We start from the raw sequence: 22,572 nt of genomic DNA on the forward strand, positions 1-22,572 counted from the left end.
CCCCTCTTCTCTGACATTCTCACGCAGCCTGTCTGGGAGTGCCCAAGATGCGACCGAGTCTCACAGCCCCTGGCTGGGCCAAGCCACCCTCAGCTGTCCCGTGAACCGTTAGTCTCCTAACTGGCATCCCTGCTTGGTGGCCCGTCATCTGACCCCAACACTGTTTCCAGAGGCGTGTGTTCTCTTGCACAGACTCCCCCGTGCCTGAGTCTCCGTCTCGACTGCGGGGAGGCACAGTCTGACACGGGACACCAGGGCTCCCGGGGACCCGGAGCCCGTCCGCCCTGCCCTCTCCTGCCACTCTTCCCTCACGGCTTTGCAGCCAGCCACGGGGTCCCTCGGGCTTCCTGCCCTTGTTCTCCTCGGATCCTTTGCTCCCGTGCCTCCCGCTGCCCCTGATTGGCGCCCTCGACCATCCACACGGGCCACCTGACGCCTCCTCCCGGTCCTGGTCCCGGCGTCTTCCCCGGCCACCGGCCACCCCATCTTTCCACCGAGCGCCCTTGGTACACGGGGCATCCCCCACCCCAAATCCACCTGCTGCCTGTTGGGAGGCAGGCCTCTGTCGGGTGAAGAGGTCATGAGGGGGAGTGCTCATGTGGGACTAGTGTCCTTATAAAGAGGTCCCTCGAGCTGCCTTCTCTGCCACGGGACACGGCAAGAAGTCGGTGGTCGAGACTGGGGAGAGGGCCCTCACCGGATCCGGAACACAGGGACTGCCAGCCTCTGGAACTGTGGAAATAAACGTCTGCCTTTGATAAGCCGCCCGGTGATCGTAGCCGGCCGGGGCCACCTCCTGATGTACAAGGTAGCTTTCCCTCTGGGCCTGGTCCCCTGTCATCCTCCTCTGGAGCGTGAGCTCCGTGGAGCCGGGGTGTCTGTCCCTGCTGTCTGCTATCCCCCTGATCCCGAAGGCAGTGCCCGACCCACAGAGCACCCTGGGTGAGCAGGTGGGGACAAGAAGGTCTTCCGGGAGCCCCTGCACCCTGCCGCGGAGGGACGCGGTTCCCAGCCGGGTTCTGCAGCCGGATCCCTGAGTGCGCGGCTGGCTCCTGTGGCCTGTGTGACAGTCACGTCTGCATAGATGATGATCCAGCCCCGCCCCGCGATCTGGATCCCCTTCCTGGCACTGCACGCGTCACGCCCGGGCTGGTGACGAGCTGGCCAAGAGCAGCGAGGCGTCGAGATCGGCCGCTGCTCTATGCGCCGCTGAATCCCAACACAGGCGGTGAGGACGAACTCCCGGGCCTGGTGAGGAGCCCTCTGGGGACAGGCCAGCGTTCCGCCTGCAAGCCCCCTGTGTCCCCAGGGGTCCCCCAGCCACCCCTCCCCCAGCCCCCTGGGCGGGACTGACTCCCAAAGGCCAGCCCAGCCGCCCTGGCTCCCGGCCATGCTCACGGGGTGGGGAAAGGCGTCTTTTGGACATCCCATCGGCCGCCCTTGGACGCGGTCGGTCCCACGCTGCGTCCCCCAGTCCTCCTTTATTGCCGCCACACAATGATTTGTTTTATTTCCCACTAAGAAACAAGGTAGGAGATTCGGTAGTAGGTGAGTCGGGAGGGGAGCCATCTGGGTATATAAATGGTTTAATGGTATCTTTCTCCTGCCTTCCTTGCACGGATTGGAGGCTAATTAAACACCAGTTGTGTGGTAGAGTGCTCTCAGGATTATTCTGATTTTAAGTATTTATCAGCTCTTTTTAGACCTCTCTGAGTGGCACTAAAATGAATAAGTTGCCCACGAGAGCACCATTCTGTTAGTTTGCTTCGTACAGCCAAAGACTCCTTGTTAGCGGGCTTTTAAATAGCATGCTCGGGCTGCCAGCAGCTCCTGCCTAAACCCGGCGACCTCAGGACGAATAGACGCCCCGGGTCCCGCTGTGACGTTCTGAAGGGAGCCGGGCAGGGGGCCGGCTGGGCTGGCCACGGGCCCCATTATGTGTGTTATGGGCAGCGTCAGAGGGTTTGGGCTTGTGCTCAACAAAGACAGAACGAAATGCCATAAATAAGCCTCTTTTATGGAGGAAGCCTTGATAAATCAGGCCGTCACACAGATGGGATATGGCTCGGCCCCCATGAACGCAAACGTAGGGGCCTGCTCATTGCCAGCCTGCGTTTGCGGAGAAGAGTTAATGGTTTAGAGGAAACAGATTGCTGTAATAGGACTTGGAGGGCCGGCCCCTCTCCGGTCTCTGTCTCTGTTTCTCATTGTAATGCTGTCCAGCTCATCAGTTATTTCCTTCATGGGTCGTGCCTATGGCGTTGTGTCTAAAATGTCATCACCAAACCCAAGGTCGTCTAGGTTTCCTGCTCTGTGATCTTCCAGGAGCTTTATATAAAGTTTTGCATTTTAGGTCTATGATCCATTTTGACTTAACTTTTGTGAAGATCGCAAGGTCCGTGTCTAGATTCGTCGTTCTGCACGTGATGTCTGGTGGTTCCAGCGACATTTGTCCAAGAGCCTGTCTTTGCTCCATCGTCAAGGTCAGTGACTATATTTCCGTGGCCCTAGTTCCGAGCTCTCCATTCGGGTCCATTGAACTATTTGCCCTTTTGCCCCCAGCCCCCATCTTGATTACTGTAACATTGTCATAAATCTCAAAGGTGGGTTTTGTCAGGCCTCCTTTTTGCTCTTCCCCCTTAGTATTATGTTGGCTATTCTGGGTCTCCCATCTCTCCACGTAAACGTTACAATCAGTTTGTTGAAATCGGTCAAAGAACTTTCTGGGGTTCTTATCAAGCATGCATTCACTCTAGAGATCAGGTTGGGAAGAACTGAGATCTTGAGACTATTGAATTTTCCTGTCCATGAACATGGGCTACCTCTCCATTTATTCAATTCTTCTTTGACTTCAGTCATTGGAGTGTTTTAGTTTTCCTCACACGGACCTCAAACCAGCAGCTGTGTCACTAGAGAGGAAATGTCCTTCTTGCTCAGAGCAAAAGCCCACGGCAGGATGCTGAGTGGCTTTCCTTGGTCGCCCAGCTGTCAGCACGGTGGGCTCTGTGCTGGAGCTACAAATGGACAGAAGCAGGTTCCCTGCCCAGGAGGAGAGGCTGGTTTTCCCTGGAGGAAGGGAGGGCGCAGGATGGGCAGCACACGGGACACCTGCTCTGGATAAGACGGTCCAAGCACTTCGTAGGCAGATCACTGGGCGGGAGAGCAGTGTCGTGAGCAGGAACACAACCATGGGGCATGGGCACTTCGGATCATAAATGCCGGGAAGCACAGAGGAAAGGATGACAGTCAATCTGGAGAGATGCCCGAGGCCTACGGGCCATGCTGAGGGGTCTCATCTTTACACCAGCGTGCGGTGTGGATGGCATGACCCGGACAGAGTCTGTGGCAGCCGGAAGGGATGGAAGGTGAAGAGGGGCCTCTGCTGAGGGGAGGCTCTTGGCTGCAGAGTGTGTTAGAGTTGGGGTGTCCTTGGGCGGTGGGAGGTTCACCCACAGGCTGAGAGCTGGGCGTGAGGTCCAGACCGGGGCCAACCACATGGGGTCAGGGCAATCGACACCCGCAGATCATGGCTGCCTCTGTGCGTTAGGGTGTAACCTCCCCTCAGAGTAGGGTCCCCTTCCCGCTCGTGTGCTGAGCACGGGGGCCAACGGGGTTGAAGCTGAGCACACGGGTGGATGGATGGGAGCGTCCAGGCTGAGCAGGGGGAGCAGGAAGAGGGTGAAGGATGAGCCCCGGCCGTGCGGCTTTCCCCACCCCCGCCGGCCCCCCAGCTCTCCGCACAAGCTGGCCGTCCAGCAAGTGCACTCTGACTGACTCACTCCTGGAGTCAGAGCAGACCCTGCAGGGAACAGCCTTGGCCCACAAGAACACCCCGCTTCGGACACCAGCTACAAGTCCCAGGGACCACCTGTACTTCTGAGCAAACTGCTATAAATCGGGGCTTCCTGTAACCTTCTCTTCACGTTCCGTAATTTGCTAGAAAAACTCAAGAAACTCAGGAAAACACTTTATGCACATTTACCAGTTTATCACAAAGGCTCCAATTCAGGAAGAAACACGTGGAAATGAGGCCCAGGGCCAGACAGGGGCGTGCACCGAGCTTCCCTGCCCTCCCCGGGGAACGCCTCCCCCCCCCACCCCCAGCACCTCCACGTGCCCACCCACCAAATCCCCTTGTTGAAGAGTTTCTAGAAAGCTCCGCCTGCAGCCCCCTCCCCTCCCTGCAGCTTGGTGGGCGGGGCTGAAATTCCCACTCTGCTCCTGTGCTTGGCCTTCCTGCACACCAGCCCCACCCTGAAGCCACCCGGGGGGGCCAACTGAGTCCCCTCATTAGCACAGACCCAGCACAGATACAGACATCAGAGGGGCTCCTGATGAACAAGGGAACAGGGTCCTCAAGGAATCCCCAGGGTTTTAGGAGCTATGCCAGGAGCCGGGGACAAGGACGGAGCCACCCCAGAGGACCCTGCTGCTGCGGGGTGTGGCCGAGGAGAGGAGAGGTCGGAAGGCAGCCACGGGGAGTCACCAGGAACAGGGCGGGATGCAGTGCAGAGTCTGAGGGAAAGGGGCTCCTGGTGAGCGGGTCGGGGTGGGGGGCGCAGTGGGGTCACACGGGGCTCATTGTGTTGGTCATGTTCTTGGAAGGAGGCTGGGCTCTGCTCCTGGCTGTGCCCCGCACCTCGCACACCCCGGAGATGATGATGAGCAGATTTTCAGCCCAGAGGATCTTCATCTTGTGTCTCCTTGCCCTTTGCTCCTCCCTCCAGCGTCCTCCTGAGGCCAGGGGCTGGCCCGAGAGCCCCGAGGGCAGAGTCTCCTTCCCTGAGCCCCTCCCCCACCCCCTCTGCTGCCCCTCCCGGTCCAGCCCGCCCACCACCCAGCAGAGGGCCCGGCGGGAGCAGGTGCCCCAGTGACCTGGCTGCGGCTCTCCGGAGAATTCCGAGGATGCGGGCTGGCCATCACGCGCCCCCTGCTTGGCGCTCCCTGCGGCTCGGCCACCCGCTGGTGAGGCTCGGCTGCCGGCCCCGAGGGGGGCCGAGGCACCCTGCCCGGGCATATGGGGCTGGGGGCGTTGGTCTGACCTAACAAGCTACAGCGATTGCCCCGAAACGGGGTCTTTTCTCTCTGACATAAACACAATCTGTTTCCCCAGAAGCCCTGCCGTAAACAGATGCCAGGCATCGCGAACCAAGACTGCACGCGTGGAGCGCCACGCCGCTCTCCCGTTCCTTCCCGGGGATTCCCGGAAACCCGGCTTGGAGAGAGGCCTGCGGGGTGACCGGGCCTGGCTGTGCCGCCCCTCAGCCCCTTCGCAGCGCCCCGTCCCCCGGCTGTCGCAGCCTCTCGGGGCGGAGCGGGTGCGCACCCAGGCCTGTCTCCCTGCAGAGCCTAGCTGTCGGAGGCTAAGACTGTGCCTCCCTCGGCCCCTGTTCCTGCCGCACCTGGTCCCCTCGTGTCGTGCATCATACCAGCCCGGAGTCCTCCATGCGCCCTCAGCAAAGAAGGGACGGAGGTTCAGAGAGGTCAAGTCACTGACTGAAGATCACACAGTGGGAGGCAGCAGAGAAACGTTCAAACCAGCGGCTTCTATTCCTAAGCTCATGCCCGTTACTTCTTAGTGTGAACAAAGGGGACCCGGTGGCCAAGGCTTTCTGTACTGAAGATGCTTCCAGATCTTTCCAAGGAGAGCACAGACCCAGCGTGCAGACTCCTCTCCTCTCGCTGCTCCGTGTTATCCATTTCCCTCATTAAGTCTTAGCCTATTAATAACCACCCATTTGTCTTAATTCAATAAAAAGATGATTGATCGTATTTGCAACGGTTGCGTTGAGCTCGCGAAAGTGACGGATGGGTCCCCGCGTGCGGCAAGGGAGCCTCCAGAAAAAACCATGTCCTTGCGCTCGCTTGGACGGAGTGAGTTTGCTGTCTCACCAAACATTCTGAGACGGAAATTTTTAAAACATATACCCATTTGCTCCCCTCGGGAATCAAATGCAAAGCGGAATCTCACCTTGACACTGGGCTGTGAGTCCTCGATCCTGGGGTGACGGGCCGAGGCCTGGCTTCCTTCCGTGAGGGGCTTCCCCATACCCCTGTCTTCATTCCGTGGTTCACTGCGAAATCACTGACTTGTGCATTTATGGCAAGAGTGGGCTGGTAGTTTCTGCCCTGGAGGTCTGGCCGCTCTGCGAGGGATGGGCGGGGCCCAGACTCAGACCTCTCCTTCCCTGTGCTCGCTTCAGCAGCAGGTGCGTATCCGAGGGGCGGCCCTGGGACACGCCTGTCACCAACACTCCTGTGCTTACGGGTCAGTCAGCTCCCCAGCAAGTGTCCTTGATGCCTAGTTGGGCCTTCCCGACCTGGCTGCACACCAGTCCCCCCGGCCCACGGTGGCCTCCAATCTTGTGCCCTGTGGCCCGTGGGACCTGACCATCTGTCCTTCCAGAACCTTCCAGACCATCCTGTAGGGCTCTGCATGTGCCTGTCACTTCATTGCTGTGTGAAGGATCACTCCCTTTACCTTAAATGCTGAGATTCTGTGCACAAGTCCCTGGTCTTAGGGCTCCACTCCCAAGTCACCGCACACCGACCTTGGCCAGGGGGCATGCACATAGCCACCTGCCCGTTTCTGGCCGCCTCCTCCCTTCAGCCCGCCCCCAGCCCCATCCAGGGGGTCATGCTGGTCAGCCCCCTGTCGGCGGGCTGTTCAGGGAGCCAAAACCAAAACAGGCGAGGGCAATGGCAGAGCAGCAAAGAGTGTGGCCACCAGTGCCTTCTTTCCCGGTCAGAGGCTGGCACCAGCTGCCCTCTGAGACATCCCAGCGCTGAATTATTCTGTCCCTTATTTTAGCCAATATCTCAAAACCCCGGAAAAGAGCTCTAATCAATAGGCCGTGAGGATGATGAAAAGGGATTACTGGGAAAGTAACACATTATTAGGAAGATCAAAGGATAATAAGGCTGCAAGGAAAGAAGGTGGGGGTTCTGGGGGCTCCTGACTCTGTGGGTTGATGGGCATGTGCACCATGTTTCCTCTTAAGGGCGGATCACATGCTTCGGTGGGTTTTCTTTTATGTAGCTTCTCTTCCGTTTTTGTCTCCAAAGATGAAATCAACAATTGTCAATAATACTTTTTTTTTTTTTTTGCTACAAGTTCCCGAAAACCAGGAGAGCAACCGTTTGCTCTGTTTTGTTCACAGAGGTTGCGATGCCTCCGTGCCTTCCAGAGGACACGGGGATGGGCAGCCTGGTCCTGTCCATATGAGCAACCCCATCATCGTGGCATTGACCTCGAGTCCTCCCAAGTGGGGGGCTGGCGGGGCAGACCAGCGCCCATCCCCAGCACCTGGTCACCTTCTTCAAGGAGGGCTCTCCCAAAGTCCAGGGGGGAGTGGGGGCCATTGACTGAGGGAGGACAGGAAAAGGGAGCAAGTCCCACCACTGAGGTCAGACCCGTGGGGTTGGACGAGAGGCGTTGATGCTTCCCAAAACATCAGGCAGGAAATGAAGTCATGAGAGAGAGACCCACCAGTCTCGCGGCAATGAGGACCCACGTGTCGGGCGCCATATTTGGCCAAGAAAAATACAGGACGCCCAACTGATTTTGAATTTCAGATAAGCAACAAATACTCTTCCCAAATCTTGCAAGAGACGTCCTTCTACTCAAACATCACTTTCTGTTTGCCTGAAATTCAGAGTCAATTCGGTGCCCTGTGCTTTATGTGGCCGTCACACTCAGGTCCCCTGGCCCTAAATCTGAGCTCTCTTTTCTTGCGAGCTCCCTGCAGTGAAAGCCTGGGCCAGAGTGGGTTCCCGTTCACGCGTTCACTCCCAAATTAACTCGTTCATTTACTACAGTTCTGTCATCTGATAGATGTCGGGGATACCTGTGTGAATAAAGCAGGGTCCCTCTCTGATGCGCTTGGATGGAGGGCGTAAGGGTCTGCTAGAGCGCATGCATCTCAAAGGTCAGGTTGCCTCGGAGTCCCGGGGTCAGGGGCACATGTGGTCGACAGAACAACCAGACAGAAGCCTCTTTGAACAATCCAGGTAAGTCTGCATTCTAATCCCTGAGCCTGGGAATATGGACTCTTGTGGCAGAGGGGACTTTGCAGAGGTGACTAGGGCTTTGAGATGGGGAGACAACCGGCCTACCCTGGTCGCTGGGGCCCTTCCACAGATCTGAGGGCCACGTGACTGTGGAAGACGCTTGGAAAGATGCACGCTCCTGGCTTCGAAGACGAAGGAAGGGCCAGGAGCCCAGGGGTGCAGGCGGCATCCAGAAGCTGGAAAAGCAAAGGACAGATTACATTCTCCCCTGGAGCCTGAGAAAGGACCCAGCCGCTGCCGGCACTCGGATTGCAGCCCGTGTGAGCCGGTCCGACTTCTGCCTGCAAACCTGTCATGTACGTACGTCACCGTGTCCTAGTTTGTCCCAGCAGCAATAGAAAACAAACACAGCTTGTTGAAACACACACGACTGGCCCACCGCAGGGCCTGGGGGAGGCAGAAGGGAGTTCGCACGGCTAACAAGCTCCGGGGTGATGCGGCTGTTGCCGGCCTGGGGACCCCGCTTTGAGAGCCAAGGCCTGAGGGGAAAGAAGTAAGAAATGGAGCCCCACCCCTGCTTGCAGAGAAGGAGAGGGGTCCGAGCCGTCGGTCTGACTGACAGCTGTCCCCCTGAGGCTGAGGTGGGACATCAGGGGCCGCACCTGCACAATAGACGCCAGGATCCCCGGCCCGGCCAGCGCCAGAGACCCTCTACCAGCCTCATCGTCAGGCACAGACACCGAGTCCAGAGAGCGGGCTGCCTTGGCCGGACCTGGGCACAGTCAATGCCAGGGCCAGCGGATTCCTTGAATCCAGAGACTCTGTTGGGGCCAAAGCACAAGACAGTGAAGTTCCGGGTCTCCCAGGAGCGAGAAAACAGGGGCTCTGAGTCCTGAGGACCCCACAGGACGCAGAGAGCCCGCCAGGGCGGAGGGACGGCTCGCACCGTCCCTGGCATACCTGCAGGTGCAGCTCGGCCTTGCGCCCAGGACCGTGCACGACCGTGGGCGTAAGCACGACTGCACACAGGACGGGGGCCACAGCCAGCCGCACTAACGAGTCGCCCCCAAAGGGAGGTCGCCCGAGGTCGCTCAGCGGCAAGGGGCGGGGCTGGCGCTCGGGGCTGCTGGGCACCACGGCCCCTTTCGCCTCTACCAACAGCCTTGGACGGTGACGGAGAGGACGGGTTTGGCTTGAGGCTTACACGCTTCGTTCTTGTCTCCTGCCGGCCTCCTTCCCTCCCCGGCTCCGTGTGGCTGGCGGTGGATTTATATATAACGAGGTGGCCGCCTCTCCCTGTCCATTCCTGCAGAAGCCTCTTTGAAGGCAAAATAGATTTCAGAATGATCGTTCACTAAGAGACATTCATCAGTGAGATGTCCTCCATAAAACTGAAATATCATAAAATCGTACACACGTGGGCCCAGAGCTGGGCAGGAGCCATATTTCAGCGGAGAACACAGCCCGCGCAGAATACAAGCGCCTGTTTTTGATAAATTAGACCCCAGTTTACACTGTTACTTGCTTGTTGGAGAGAGTGAGATGGCCATTCAATCAACATTCTGGCTCCCAGGACGGCAGGGACAGAAGCCTCATCCCCAATCAGTCACCGGCACAGCCGTGGACACGGCTCTCTGAAGGGCCCGGGCCCACTCCGGACGCCCGGGAGAGCCCGCTCAGAACAGCGAGTCACGGAGACAAATGACATCCAGGAAGGCTGCAATCACGAGAGCGGGCAGCGGGCATGCGTGCTGGACCCTCGGTCCGGCCGTGCTGGGGGCTCTCCCGCCAGGGAAGCGCCACTGGCCTCTGTCCAGGCCGCCGGGACGTGCCTGTCATCTGCGGGGAGGTGGCCATGCCCATCGGGGCCCAGAGCCTCTCTGGCACAGCAGGGACACGGGGCCGGGCCAGAGGGAGGCTGTCCGCACGCCGGCCACCAGCCTTCTCTCTGTAGGTGCTTAGGCTGAGTCTGCCAACCCGGAGCCTCACCCTTCCCCCCAGGAGATGGCCCTGAGCGCCACAGCCACCGCCCGGAGTCACAGCTGACCCAGGCGGCAGCTTTGGGATCCAAAGCCAGACTCCTTCCCGGTCACGGCACACGATGATGGACCCTGGCCTCCGCTAAGTGGCTCTTCGGTGATGGGACAGCCGTGCCACCACAGAGCTGGATCAAGAGGCCCCGGGTGACCGGGGTGCCTGGGGGCTCAGTCAGTGGAGCACCTGACTTGGGCTCACGTCACCATCTCACGGTTCGCGAGTTCGAGCCCCGCGTCGGGCTCTGTGCTGACAGCTCGGAGCCTGCTTGGGCTTCTCCCTCTCTGTCCCTCCCCGACTCACATGCTCCCTCTCTCTCTCTCTCCCTCTCAAAATAGATAAACATTAAGAAGAAAGAGAGGCTTGGGAAACGCAGAATGCTTGCTGCAGGGCGCTTTTCGTATGTGTCTCACCCACCCCACCCCCAGCCCTTTTGAAAGAGGTATTCTCGCCGGGCCCATTTTGTAGGTTGGAAAACCAAGGCTCAGAGCTGTACATGAACTTGCTGATGCTGGTCATAAACAGGGAGCAGATGGGGGCTGGGGACCTGGCTGGATAACAGAAATTTCCATGCATTTCTGCCACCACCCCCGCTGCATCTGGACCACGGAGGGTGTGAGGCAGGTCCGCGGGGTCCTGGCTCCCCTCTGCAGGTGGGTGGGGGCCGTGAGCACCCAGCACGTCTGGCCACGGGGGCCGCCCCAGGACACGGATCCCACACCTGGGCCAGCAGGGGCTCCACCCGCAGAGCTCGGAGAGCTGCTCTCACCTCCGATTTCCAACATGCTTTATAGACATCAATTAAATATTGATTGATAAACGAATGTATTAAGGCCCTGAGAAACGGCTCCAGGCACAAAGGTAATGACTTGTTACTGTGAAAAATAGGCCTTGGAGGCCCAGTGATTTCTCACCCGCCGATGCCCCGACTCCGCACCTGCTCCACGCAGGAAGTAAAAATGGGCGAGAAGAGATTGGGATGAGACCTGGAGAGACGGGACTTTGAGTCTGGAAGGGAAATCAGACCCACGGCGCGGGGGAAATGTAACCTCCGCGGCCTCGCCAGAGGAACGCTCTCCTCTCACCTCCCTGACCTCCCCCGCCCCCCACGCTTGCCGGCTTCTCCTCTTCCTCCAGCGCCTACTTGGGGGGCAGTCCACCACACTTTCCCAGGGCGGCCCCCACACTCCCACCCCGGGCTCTGAGGGTCCGGGAAATCACCAGTCCCTATACGGAGGGGGCGTAAGTGATCAGGTCTGCGGCCCTGGTGTCATACTCCTGTAGCCGCAGAGAGAAGGGCACGAGAGCCAGGTGCCCCAAAGGAACTCAGAGAGTCATAGCCCAGGACCCTGGCTTTCACCCTGCACTTACAGTTGAGGGGATACTGGCTGCCGTCTTGGTAGTAAAGGGCAAAGCCCACCAGGCGCACCTGAGCTGAGAACCCCTTGCTCAAGCCACACCTGAAGCCCGCCTGCTGCTGAGTTTTCATTGCCGTGTACCAACACTTCTCTCCTGCCTCAGCGAGTTCTCACTTGGGCTGTTCTCACTCGCCCCTGTCGGAGTGGCACCAGAGTGCGCATTGCCTACACCACGGGCTTGTGGGCTGAGAGGGGGTACAGTCCCCGTCTGCGTGTCCTCCAGGAACACCTGCCAGGCTGAGCAACACTTCCAGAAAGTGGCCAACGCAAGACCATGGGGCAGACCCCAGAGCCCAGGGCCGACCTTGGGACCCCGCGTTCTTGCATCAGCTCTGACTGGCCTCCCCGCACGTCCCAGGGGGCGCTGCCCGGCAGGGAGGTGCCCCTTTCCATTGCACCATTTTTCTGTGCTGGAGGAACGCCAGCCAGACCTCTCTTTCTGGCCCCAGAGGTTGATGTGAATCGTGTACTTTATTTTGGCAGCTGAATGCCCTGATTATACAGCTCCCAATTATAATGGGCATGAGCATGAATGTTCTGGAAAATATATGTATGTATGAGCTGCCAAATATGGTGAGTCATCACATTTCCCAACTTTTAGGCAAGTTCGGGTGCCAGGCTACACGACCCATAAATTAAAGAGATGAAATCCTTGCTTCTGGGGGGTGGGGGTGGAGGCCCTGGTGATCTGTTGGCTCTGGGGGTCGGGAGAGGGAGGAAACCTATTCCTCTCTGTCGGGGAAGCTCGGGAAGTGATAAAGATGGGCTTGTTATTCCTAGGAAAACGGAGACGGGCCTGACATCTCGTCTTTAATGAAATGTTCTCGGAGGAGAGGAGTATAATTGGGGAGAGTCAGGTCGGATCCTGGCAGCCGCGTCAGAATGACACCCGCTTGGAGGCAGGCGTGTCCAGCTGCCTTTGCGAAAAGTGTGGCACCGCTGTGTGCGGGTGTGCACGTGTGTGTGCGTGTGGGAGCATGCATGTGTGAGTGTGCGTGTGTGAGTGTGGGTATCAGCCTGCACGTGTGTGAGCGTGCACGTGTGTGTGCGTGTGGGAGCATGCGTGTGTGAGCGTGCATGTGTGAGTGTGGGTATCAGCCTGCACGTGTGTGAGCGTGCACGTGTGTGTGCGTGTGGGAGCATGCATGTGTGAGCGTGTGTGTGTCAGTGTGGGTATCAGCCTGCACGTGTGTGAGCGTGCACGTGTGTGTGCATGCGGGAGCATGCATGTGTGAGCGTGTGTGTGTCAGTGTGTATCAGCCTGCACGTGTGTGAGCGTGCACGTGTGTGTGCATGTGGGAGCATGCATGTGTGAGCGTGCGTGTGTGAGTGTGGGTATCAGCCTGCACGTGTGTGAGCGTGCACGTGTGTGTGCGTGTGGGAGCATGCGTGTGTGAGTGTGCATATCAGCCTGCACGTGTGTGAGTGTGCACGTGTGTGTGCGTGTGGGAGCATGCATGTGTGAGCGTGCGTGTGTGAGTGTGGGTATCAGCCTGCACGTGTGTGAGCGTGCACGTGTGTGTGCATGCGGGAGCATGCATGTGTGAGCGTGTGTGTGTCAGTGTGTATCAGCCTGCACGTGTGTGAGCGTGCACGTGTGTGTGCGTGTGGGAGCATGCATGTGTGAGCGTGCGTGTGTGAGTGTGGGTATCAGCCTGCACGTGTGTGAGCGTGCACGTGTGTGTGCATGCGGGAGCATGCATGTGTGAGCGTGTGTGTGTCAGTGTGTATCAGCCTGCACGTGTGTGAGCGTGCACGTGTGTGTGCGTGTGGGAGCATGCATGTGTGAGCGTGCGTGTGTGAGTGTGGGTATCAGCCTGCACGTGTGTGAGCGTGCATGTGTGTGTGCGTGTGGGAGCATGCATGTGTGAGCGTGCGTGTGTGAGTGTGCGTATCAGCCTGCACGTGTGTGAGTGTGCACGTGTGTGTGCGTGTGGGAGCATGCATGTGTGAGCGTGCATGTGTGAGTGTGCGTATCAGCCTGCACGTGTGTGAGTGTGCACGTGTGTGTGCGTGTGGGAGCATGCATGTGTGAGCGTGCATGTGTGAGTGTGCGTATCAGCCTGCACGTGTGTGAGCGTGCACGTGGGCCTGTGTAAGCTGCAGTGTGTACAAGCGTGTGGAGCGTTGCCCAGCCATGTGTGTTGTGTGTTTTTACACCTGCAGACTCACCTGTAGGTGTCACGCCTGCACACACCAGGGCGTGTGTGTGTCAAGCGTCGGGAGTAACCCCTACACCCCGACCCGCCTGTGGAAGGGGTCCTTGCTGAAGGCGGGCTTCTTTCTGCACACAGCCCGGGTTCTGGGAGGGCACCTCCAGATACAGGCTCGTCCCGTGAAGCCCAGGCCACGCCCCTTCCCAGGAGTCCCCAGGCCTGGTCCTTGCCGACTCAAGACAGGACCGAGTGGGTGACCCGGAGGCGTCCGTCTCCCCTGTTTGTCTCCCAGCCGTGTCCCAGGGCCCCGGGGCAGACTCGTCCACCGGCCCTGCCAGGCCTTCCCGCCCACCCCCTTTTGTCCGGCCCGTGTCCTCTCCCCGCTGACCTGGTGGAAGCCTGCAAGGCCCATGACAAAAGCCATGTTCTCCCCGGAGTCCCCTCTCTAAGCCCAGAGGGCCTCTCTGACCCCCAGGCCTGGCGCTTTGTATCCATCAAGCTGGAAAGGGACCTTCATTTGAGAAGTTGGCCCTTCCAGGCCTGTTTGCAGTCTCCTTGGTGACGGTGTCTGGGGCCTCCCGTCCTTCAGCAGGTGGTAGAGACACAGTCTGGTGGAGACACCGGCTTTCACGCCCTCGAGAAGGCGATGTTGTTGGCTAGGGCCTCGACAGTCCCCGGGACAGGGCGGGGCGGGGGTTGCCACTCTGACCAGGGTGGCCCTGGACAAGTGTCTCCCGGGGCACCCTCGTAGGGTCGAGGTGGATTTGCCTTCCCATTGTGGGTGACATGTAGATTTCTCCAGCACCTTCTGCTGGAATCCGGAGTCTCCTAATTCTGCCTGTGCCATCCCATCGCCCGGCGGTGGCCAGAAGGTGGCCTGAGGTCTTGCCCGTGTGGCCGACCTGATGTTTCTTGCTGCCTCCCGGGCAAACCCACCAGTCCTCACTTGCTTCCTGCAGCCCCACGGGGCTCCACGCCATCTGTCGACTGACCCACCATCTGCAGGGAAGGCCCGCTGAGATCCTGAGCCTGTCCCCCATCAGCGGCTGCCTCCACCTCTGGGGGGGGCATAAGGCGGAGGGCTGGGTGTGAGAGGAGGGAGAGGCAGAGGGGGAGCAGTGGGGGGGTGAGGCTCTGGGGCTTTGGGACCCAGCGGTCAGGTGCACGGAGGTAGGAAACCCGGAGGAGAAGCAGGTGGACGTGGGGTTGGGAGTCCGCGTTGGGGTCTCGTGGCGGAGAACGGCAGCCGCGTGCCCCACGTCCGCGCTCTCCTCTTCCTTGGCAACCGAGGCAGCGAAGACGGCTGCCGGAGAGAGGTAGGCAGTCGTGGGTGGCGGGAGCTGACTGAGCCTCCCGCCACGTGCCTTCGCCCTTCCTTCCTCTTGCTGCTTGGACAGGAATGGGACCCGTGCGGCCTGTCACCAGCAGGGCCTTAGAAGATGCAGATGTCGGAACGGAGACATCGCTGAGCTGCCACACCGGCTCAGACGGCCGAGCCCCAGACCTTGTCGCGGGACAGAGAACCCAGCCTGTCTCTGGCGTGAGCCCAGCGCTGCCGACGGGGAAATACGAGCATTCGGAAAACACAAACACAAGGTGATGGAGAGGACGGGGCAGGGCAGGTGGGCATGTGCAGGTGGTGCTGGCGCGAGACCTCCGCTCTCTCTCTGAAGCGCAAGGTGCAACCTGAGCTGACAGTGGGTGAGTGTGCACGTGTGCTTAGTGAGGAGCGTGGAGGCCGGAGACCCGCCTGCCCACGGAGATGAGGACCGTTTGAAGGTGTCGAACGAGGCTGCCGGCCACCAGTCACAGCGCTCCGGCGGAGCTGGGGTGCTAGTGACGGGGGGTAGGGGGGTTGAGCTGATGGTGCCACCGGATGGCACGGGCCTCCCAGGAGAAGGGGGAGTCGTTGCTACCTGTTTGCTTAGATGGCAGGTGGGCGGGGGCTGGGGCTGGGGCTGGGGCCGGGGACACCCAGGGCATCGCAGGAGTGTAAGCCAAGGAGTGACACAGTAGCATTTAGTTTTAGAGATGTTTCTGGTCGCGATGCCAGGGAGAGACTGAATAGGTTGGGGACAAGTGGCAGGACAGGAGGCAGACACACACCTGGGAGTGATGAGCCCAGGGGGCAGCAGGAAAGACCTTGACTAAGGAAGCCATCCCGGAAGTGAAGGAGTGGGGCCCCCTCATGAGACTAGACAGCAAGAGAAAAGGAATCCTCAGGACCCATTTGGAAAGAGGAGCCACGAAGTTTAGTTTCAGGGATTTTAGGTTCTTCACTAGGGGGAGAAAAGAAGCTATAAAAATTGCAGGCAGGTGCGCATCACGTCTCGGTAATTTCCAAAGGATTGCTTTTAATATGATAGGCATATAAAAGATTTTAAAAGCAACTGCTTTGCATAGACATTACCTGCTGCTCGTGGAGCCTTATGGCGCCAGGGGAGAGCTTCACCATTAACCACAGCTCCTCAGTAGCAGGGCGATGCTGGCAGGGAGCAGAGGGGGAAGGCGAGACCGAGATTCTGCGGCATCCAGAGTGGAGTTCTCAGGAGGTGAGACCCTGCAGCTCAGACCTTCTGCCCCCACGTTTAACGTACCTGCCTCAGGATCTGTCATCCTGCAGAGTGGGCAGCGAGCATGGCACAGGGCTGGCCCTCAAGAGCCCTCCATCCACGGGGAGGAAAACACGCCAACATCAAAGACACAAACCCTCAGCATCAAAGCACATGGATTTGCTGGGCAGCCATAGAGTGAGGTAGGGACATTTTCTTCTGCACCATCGCCTAAATCTTTTCAGTGGGGGTGAGATGGGGGTGAGACTGTTTTTGCTCTGAAGAAATTTCTCGAAAAGCCTGCAAGAAGCAGAATGTGGGAACCAAACGGCTGGGGTGCGAGCAGATACTCAGTTGACCACGTGTGAGCTATGGGGAAGGGGCTTGCCCGTTGTCTGGAGAGAGATGGGAGGCTGGAGCTGGAGGGGCAAAAGGCTCCATGCTCCCTAGGGCCACCCCTCCTGGGCTCCTGAGCATCTGGGGTCATGTAAATTCTGGCCAGCTTGGCTGTGAGTGGGTCTGTGGGGAAGCAGAAGCCTTAGCGTATAGCTGGGGGCACGGACCTCCCATCATGCACGTGAATGCTGAGCCAGCCAGAGATATGGGACTTCAAGTCTCCCCAGATCCCCAGTGGGCAAGATGGCCCTACTGACACCTGAGCTCCTCACACAACTTCCTGTGCAAGATGGGGCGATGACACACAATCCAAGTTATCTACAGATAAGTCAGTAGGACCAATTGGAGAGATCACTCATTATATTCTCCACTTACTGAAGTTCCATTTCATTCCTTTTTGAATTTTTTTGAACGTTTATTTATTTTTGAGAGAGAGAGAGAGAGAGAGAGAGAGACAGAGCATGAGTGGGGGAGGGGCAGAGAGAGAGGGAGACACAGAATCCAAAGCAGGCTCCAGGCTCTGAGTTATCAGCACAGAGCCTGACATGGGGCTTGAATTCATGAACTGTGAGATCATGACCTGAGCCAAAGTCAGACACTTAACTGACTGAGCCACCCAGGCACCCCATTCATTCTTTTTTGAATCTATTTGTTGCAGGTGAATCTTTTGAGCCTCACTCATGCCTCCGACTCCCTCTTTTCTCCTCTTTACCTTTGCTTTATTTTACATTCTGTGCATGACGGTCAAAATCTCTGAAATTCGTGTCATGCTGAGCTGTGCTCCATCTGGGTGGCTTGTTCGTTTCTGTGGTCGCGCAGGTTTCACTCAAGAGGCCGTGTTGATTTGATCTCTTGTGGAAATAAGGGGAAGAATACATATGAGAACATGTGGGCACTTGGGTTTTCAGGTAGAGTCCTTTCTTCCACCAAATCCTCCTCTGGTAGCCTGTAAGCCCTTCTGCATCCTGGCACCTCGTGGGGGTAATTTCCAGTCCAGCTATTAATAACCAGAAGAGATGGGTTAACATTTCCCCGACTGACTGTAGATTTTCATTGCTTCTTATTTCATGTCAGTAATTGCTTTATATATTTTTAAGCTAGATTATTTTGTGCCTACAAGTTTGTAATTAAAAAAAAATTTTTTTAGTGTTTTATTTATTTTTGAGAGAGAGAGACAGACAGAGCGTGAGCAGGGGAGGGACAGAGAGAGAGTGAGACACAGAATCTGAAGCAGGCTCCAGACTCTGAGCCATCAGCACAGAGCCCAACGCGGGGCTCGAACCCACGAACCGCGAGATCATGACCCGAGCTGAAGTCGGATGTTTAACCAACTGAGCCACCCAGGTGCCCCACAAGTTTGTAATTTTTATATCTCCTTGGTAAAACACTTACTGCTTTCATCCTTTTACTTCTCATCCAGGTGGTTAGGGTGAGTAATCTAATTCTAGTGTGAAGATAAATGAAGTCACCCTCATGGGGGTGGACAAGCCCTGAGCACACACTCACGTGCGTACCACTCCCTCTAGCTGCACAACCAGCAGGAAGAAGGAAGATAAGAATTATCTTGACAAGGGAGGACATCTTTCACACAGGAATTCATCTGCTGCTTTTAAGAAAAAGGAGGAAGGTCCTCCTGCCTCAGCAACAATGCACCAGCCACGGCTTGCAGCCGGTACGAAACTGCCACACTTTGAACTCGTATTCTCCAGTGAACGTTTGTTCAAAACCACCCTCCTCAGTTTCCTCCTAAAGCCTGGTAAAAGCTGACCCTCTTTTTGTCTCTTTGGACTTGCCTGTGGTTTACCATAGCTTGCTTGTCCCCAGTTTCACTTCCTCTGCTATCCCCACAGAAACTCATTTTGCTGGCACAGTAAGTGGCTAGTTTAGTGTTAAAGTTGGTGCTAGCTCCGCTAAGGAGATAAAGAAAGGGAGTCGTTATTACACGTGTCCTTTGGTGGGCAGAGAGCACCAAGTTTTCAGGGCCAAGCCGCTGCTCTTGCCTCCAGCCCTGCTGTTATCCTTCCTGGCAGAAAGCATAAGCCCCTGAGGGTTCACCCACCCACACAGCCACACCTGTGAGCCGTGTGTTTACAAACAGCCTGTCTCCTGGAAATAAATCTTTGCACTTTTCCCAGGAAATATAGTCTATAAATCACTGTGACATTTGAGATGAGGATGGCCGGCCCCCGTGCCTCTGCTTCTCTTGAAAGGCCCCCCACGCTCGCCACAGAGCTTGGGCGGCAGCCAGCCCGGCCCATGCTGGGTGAGGCAGGGACAGTCAGTTAGAGATGAAATTCGTGGCATCTTCAAATGTCAGCTTTGTCACTACAGAAATGACCTTGCGTTGCGGTGGGGGGAAGGACGACTTTGGGAACCGTTAAATAGGTGAGTCGCTCCTATTTCGGATTCATCCAGGCCTCAAAGGGCCACTCGTGTCACAGATCGCGTTCGCTTTTTTATGCTGTGATGGTTAATTTCGTGTGTCGACTTGGCTGGGCTGGGGGGCCCCGTAGTTTGGTCTAGATGTTGTTGTGGAGATATTTTTTAGATGTGATTTACATACAGACTTTGGAGTAGAGAAGATTACACTCCGCAGTGTGTGCATGGACCTCATCCAATCAGTTGAAAGCCTTAAGGAAAAAAAACCAAACAAACAACCAGCAACAACTGAGGTCCTCTGAAGGGAATTCTGTCTCCAGATGGCCTTTGGACTCAAGACCCCAGCATCACCTCCTACTAGAACTTTCAGCCTGCTGGCCAGCGCTGCGGACTTCAGACTTGCCAGCCCCCACAGTCGCACGAACCAGTTTTTAAAAATAAATCTCTCTGTCTGTTTCTCTGTATATTCATATCAGTATAGATATATCCTATTGGTTCCGTTTCTCTGGAGAAAACTGACTAATACGAATGCACAGGGAATGGTGCACAGCATCTCGAATGCACGCATTTCCCCACCAGTATAGGTTCAGGTTAATACACAGCTAACCCATATCCATGAATACAAATAAAAAAAAATTGCTGGGGCCAATTTCAAATTTTTGCCACGAGAGAGCTTGAAGGAATGACGTTTTACGCAACTCGCTCAAGGCTCTAGGGCGCCAGACCAGGAAGGGAAAATAAAATACCATGAAGCCATCCTTACTGACCCCGTGCCTCTGATATCCTTCAAGACTACTACCTTGATGGCTTAGCCGACTCTCGCTGGATGGAGGCACCCCTACCCTCAGCTCCCGATGGATGGCCTTTAGCGTAAAGGATTTACCACGCTGTGTGTTTACTTGCTAAATGGCTTTTTCTCTAACAGAAATGTGAGGACCCAGTGCCTCTCACACAGTAGGTGCTCAATTCAATTTCCACTGAAATGAATGCAAATAAGTGAATTATTTATGAGAATTAACTATGCGAGAGGCAGCGCTGGCTCAAGTTCAGGGAGTCAAAGTGCTTCGGACTCTGAGTTCAGAGATCAATCAGGTTCAAATCCCAGCTCATTGAACCTCTGTGTGTCCTGTGGTTTCCACATGTGGAACGAGTGTAACATCATCTACCACGCCAGATGGGGTTCGGGATTCAACTGGATAATGATACAAAGCATGTTAAGCAGAGCCTGGTGCGTTACCGGTGTTCAGGGTGATGGGCTGTCAGTATTACTGTTGGATCCTGGAACTCGCAGCTTGCAGGCTGTTTAAAGCACCTTCCCCACCTTAGAGGTTTTTCATGCTAAGTACAGAGACCGTTCTGTCATGTGCTTGGTTAACATTTACATTCATATCATAAAACGTCCTTTGTCTCTCTCCTGCCCGTTGTGGTGCCAGGTTCAGGCTGTCGCATGTTAAGCGCTCAGAGGGGGCTTATGAATGGACGTGTGAACGGGCGGACGAAGGGTCAGCAGATTGTATGGCAACGCTTCTTCTCCATCATAGGTGTAGGTGCCGGCTGCCCTGTCCTTTTGCAGATCTTAGGCGAAACTCAATTTGCAGAGGGCTCAGGAGTCAGCATCCAAATCAGAGCTGTGTCTGGACACCATGCCGGGTAAGCTTGAGTGCGGTCTGGAAGGGGAGCAGTGACTCTGGACGGCATGCTTCTCTGTCCTGCAGGCAGCTTGCTCCAGGGAAAGGCACAGCAGCCAGGGAGCGTGGGCGTACCCAGGGCACGGGCCCCCCGTGCCCAAGTCTAAGGATGGCTCTGCTACGCAAAAAGTGTGGGGAGGGTTTTAGCCGCTCAGCGTCTGTGTCCCCCTCCACGTTCATATGTTGAAGCCCCAACCCCCAGTGTGACAGCATTTGGAGATGGGTGCTTGGAAGGTAATTCGGTTTCGATGAGGTCATGAGTGTAGGGCCTCCACCCCCCACCCCCAAGAGGGGAATGGTGCCCTTATTTAGGGCTCAAGAGACCAGCACTCTCTCTGTTCCACGTGAGGGCACAGAGAGAAGACAGGAATGGAAGTGGTCCTCACCAGACACCAGCCCTGCTGGCATCCTGTTCTTGGATTTCCAGCCTCTGGATCGGGGAGGAATAAATTCCTCTTGTTAAGCCCCCCACTGTACGGTATCTTGTGATAGCAGCCTGAATGCCCTACGATAGGTCTCTAGGGAAAAGAAAAGAGAGAGTCCAGATAAAGTGGGGGAAAGGAAGAAGAAAAGGCAGATCTCCAGAAAGGCACAGCCGTCTTTTGGAACACCAGCTGATAGTATCGGACGAGGCAGCCTTGCAGCTGTGAAGCTACAAAGGATGTGGAAAGAGCACTCTTCCCTTCCATTAATCCTGGAAAATTATCTCACTTAAACATTGTCGGCAACAAGAGATGGTCTTGAATTCATGCAAAGTTAGGATGATGAAAAAAAAAGAGAGAGAGAGAAGAATTAGCATAATAATATCCTTACAGACAATAAGACCTAACAGAAAGACATGGGCACAAAAGAACTTTAAAGCTTTAAATAAACATTTCAAAACAATCTGAATTTTTTAATACAAACAACAAAATTAGGGAAAGAGCGGAATACCATGGCACTAAAACGGTACATAAGTCAGATGATTGAAGGGAGGGAAAATAGAGGCTCGTAGAACTCAGTAAATAATTAAAAACAGAAGAAAAAATTATTGTAGTAAACAAGGTGAAATTAGAAGGAAGACCAGAGTACATATCTATCACAGATAATGTCATAAGAAAAACGTAAGGGAGGGACCATACTGAAAAGAGAATTAGGAAAGACACTGACAAAAATGTAAAAGTAATAAATATGGAAGACTGGAAATGAAGAGTCGACAGATGTGTAACTGGAGATGTTGAGGCAGAAGGAATCCTAAACCCAATATTTAAAAAACACTTTTTAAACTAAGAGAAAACTTCAAGTTGAGAGTTAACAAAGGACACACTCTGCCTGTGAAAAAGTCTACCCAGAACAGCCAACACAAAACATGCTGGCAAAACTACTGATCTTTAGATTAAAAGACAATCATTTGGATATTCGTGCAGAAAAATCAGGAATCACAAAGGAAAGAAAATCAGACGGACATCAGACATTTTGAAAACAAGTGTTTATACTGGAGGAAAATGGAGAAGTATCTCCAGATGGGAGCTACTGGGGGAAAGACAGAAGCCAACCAGCCAGTTGGCTGACTCTCACATACAAGTATATATATGTAGAAGTTTGGAAAATATGGCTGCCGCGGACCCTCTGGAAGCATCTAATTGAGAAACAGTGTCACACAACAGGGATGCTGTGTGTGAGGGAGGCAGTAGTGGTGACTCAGCAGGTGCACCTGCAGGGGTCCCACTGAGCCCCAACGAAGGGGAGGAAAAGGAGGTGGGTGTCGGCCATATGCTCTGACGACGTAGAATCTGGGCACCTTGGCAAGATTGGGGGTGTGGAATAGTCAAAAGCAGGAGAATCTGGCTGATTACTGTATAGGTGTGCACTGAGGGAGAAAAAATTCATCACTTCAAATGAGTTGCTTTGGCGTAAGAAGGATAGAAGGATAGCGGGGTCTTGGTCGATGCATCTAAGA

The 22,572-nt window shown here is 55.9% G+C and overlaps 1 long non-coding RNA gene across 1 annotated transcript; it reads left to right on the forward strand.

Annotated features, from left to right (window-relative positions):
• Nucleotides 1-2,266: 2,266 nt before the first annotated feature.
• LOC109265288 (uncharacterized) lies at nucleotides 2,267-5,772 on the forward strand. Its single transcript, XR_002079099.2, has 2 exons — nucleotides 2,267-2,483; nucleotides 5,114-5,772. It is a non-coding gene; the product is annotated as an uncharacterized LOC109265288 (long non-coding RNA).
• Nucleotides 5,773-22,572: the final 16,800 nt, after the last annotated feature.

This window comes from Panthera pardus, unplaced genomic scaffold (assembly GCF_024362965.1).
Source record: "Panthera pardus isolate Hobbes unplaced genomic scaffold, ASM2436296v1 HiC_scaffold_6, whole genome shotgun sequence".
In the NCBI taxonomy this organism is placed as follows: domain Eukaryota; kingdom Metazoa; phylum Chordata; class Mammalia; order Carnivora; family Felidae; genus Panthera; species Panthera pardus.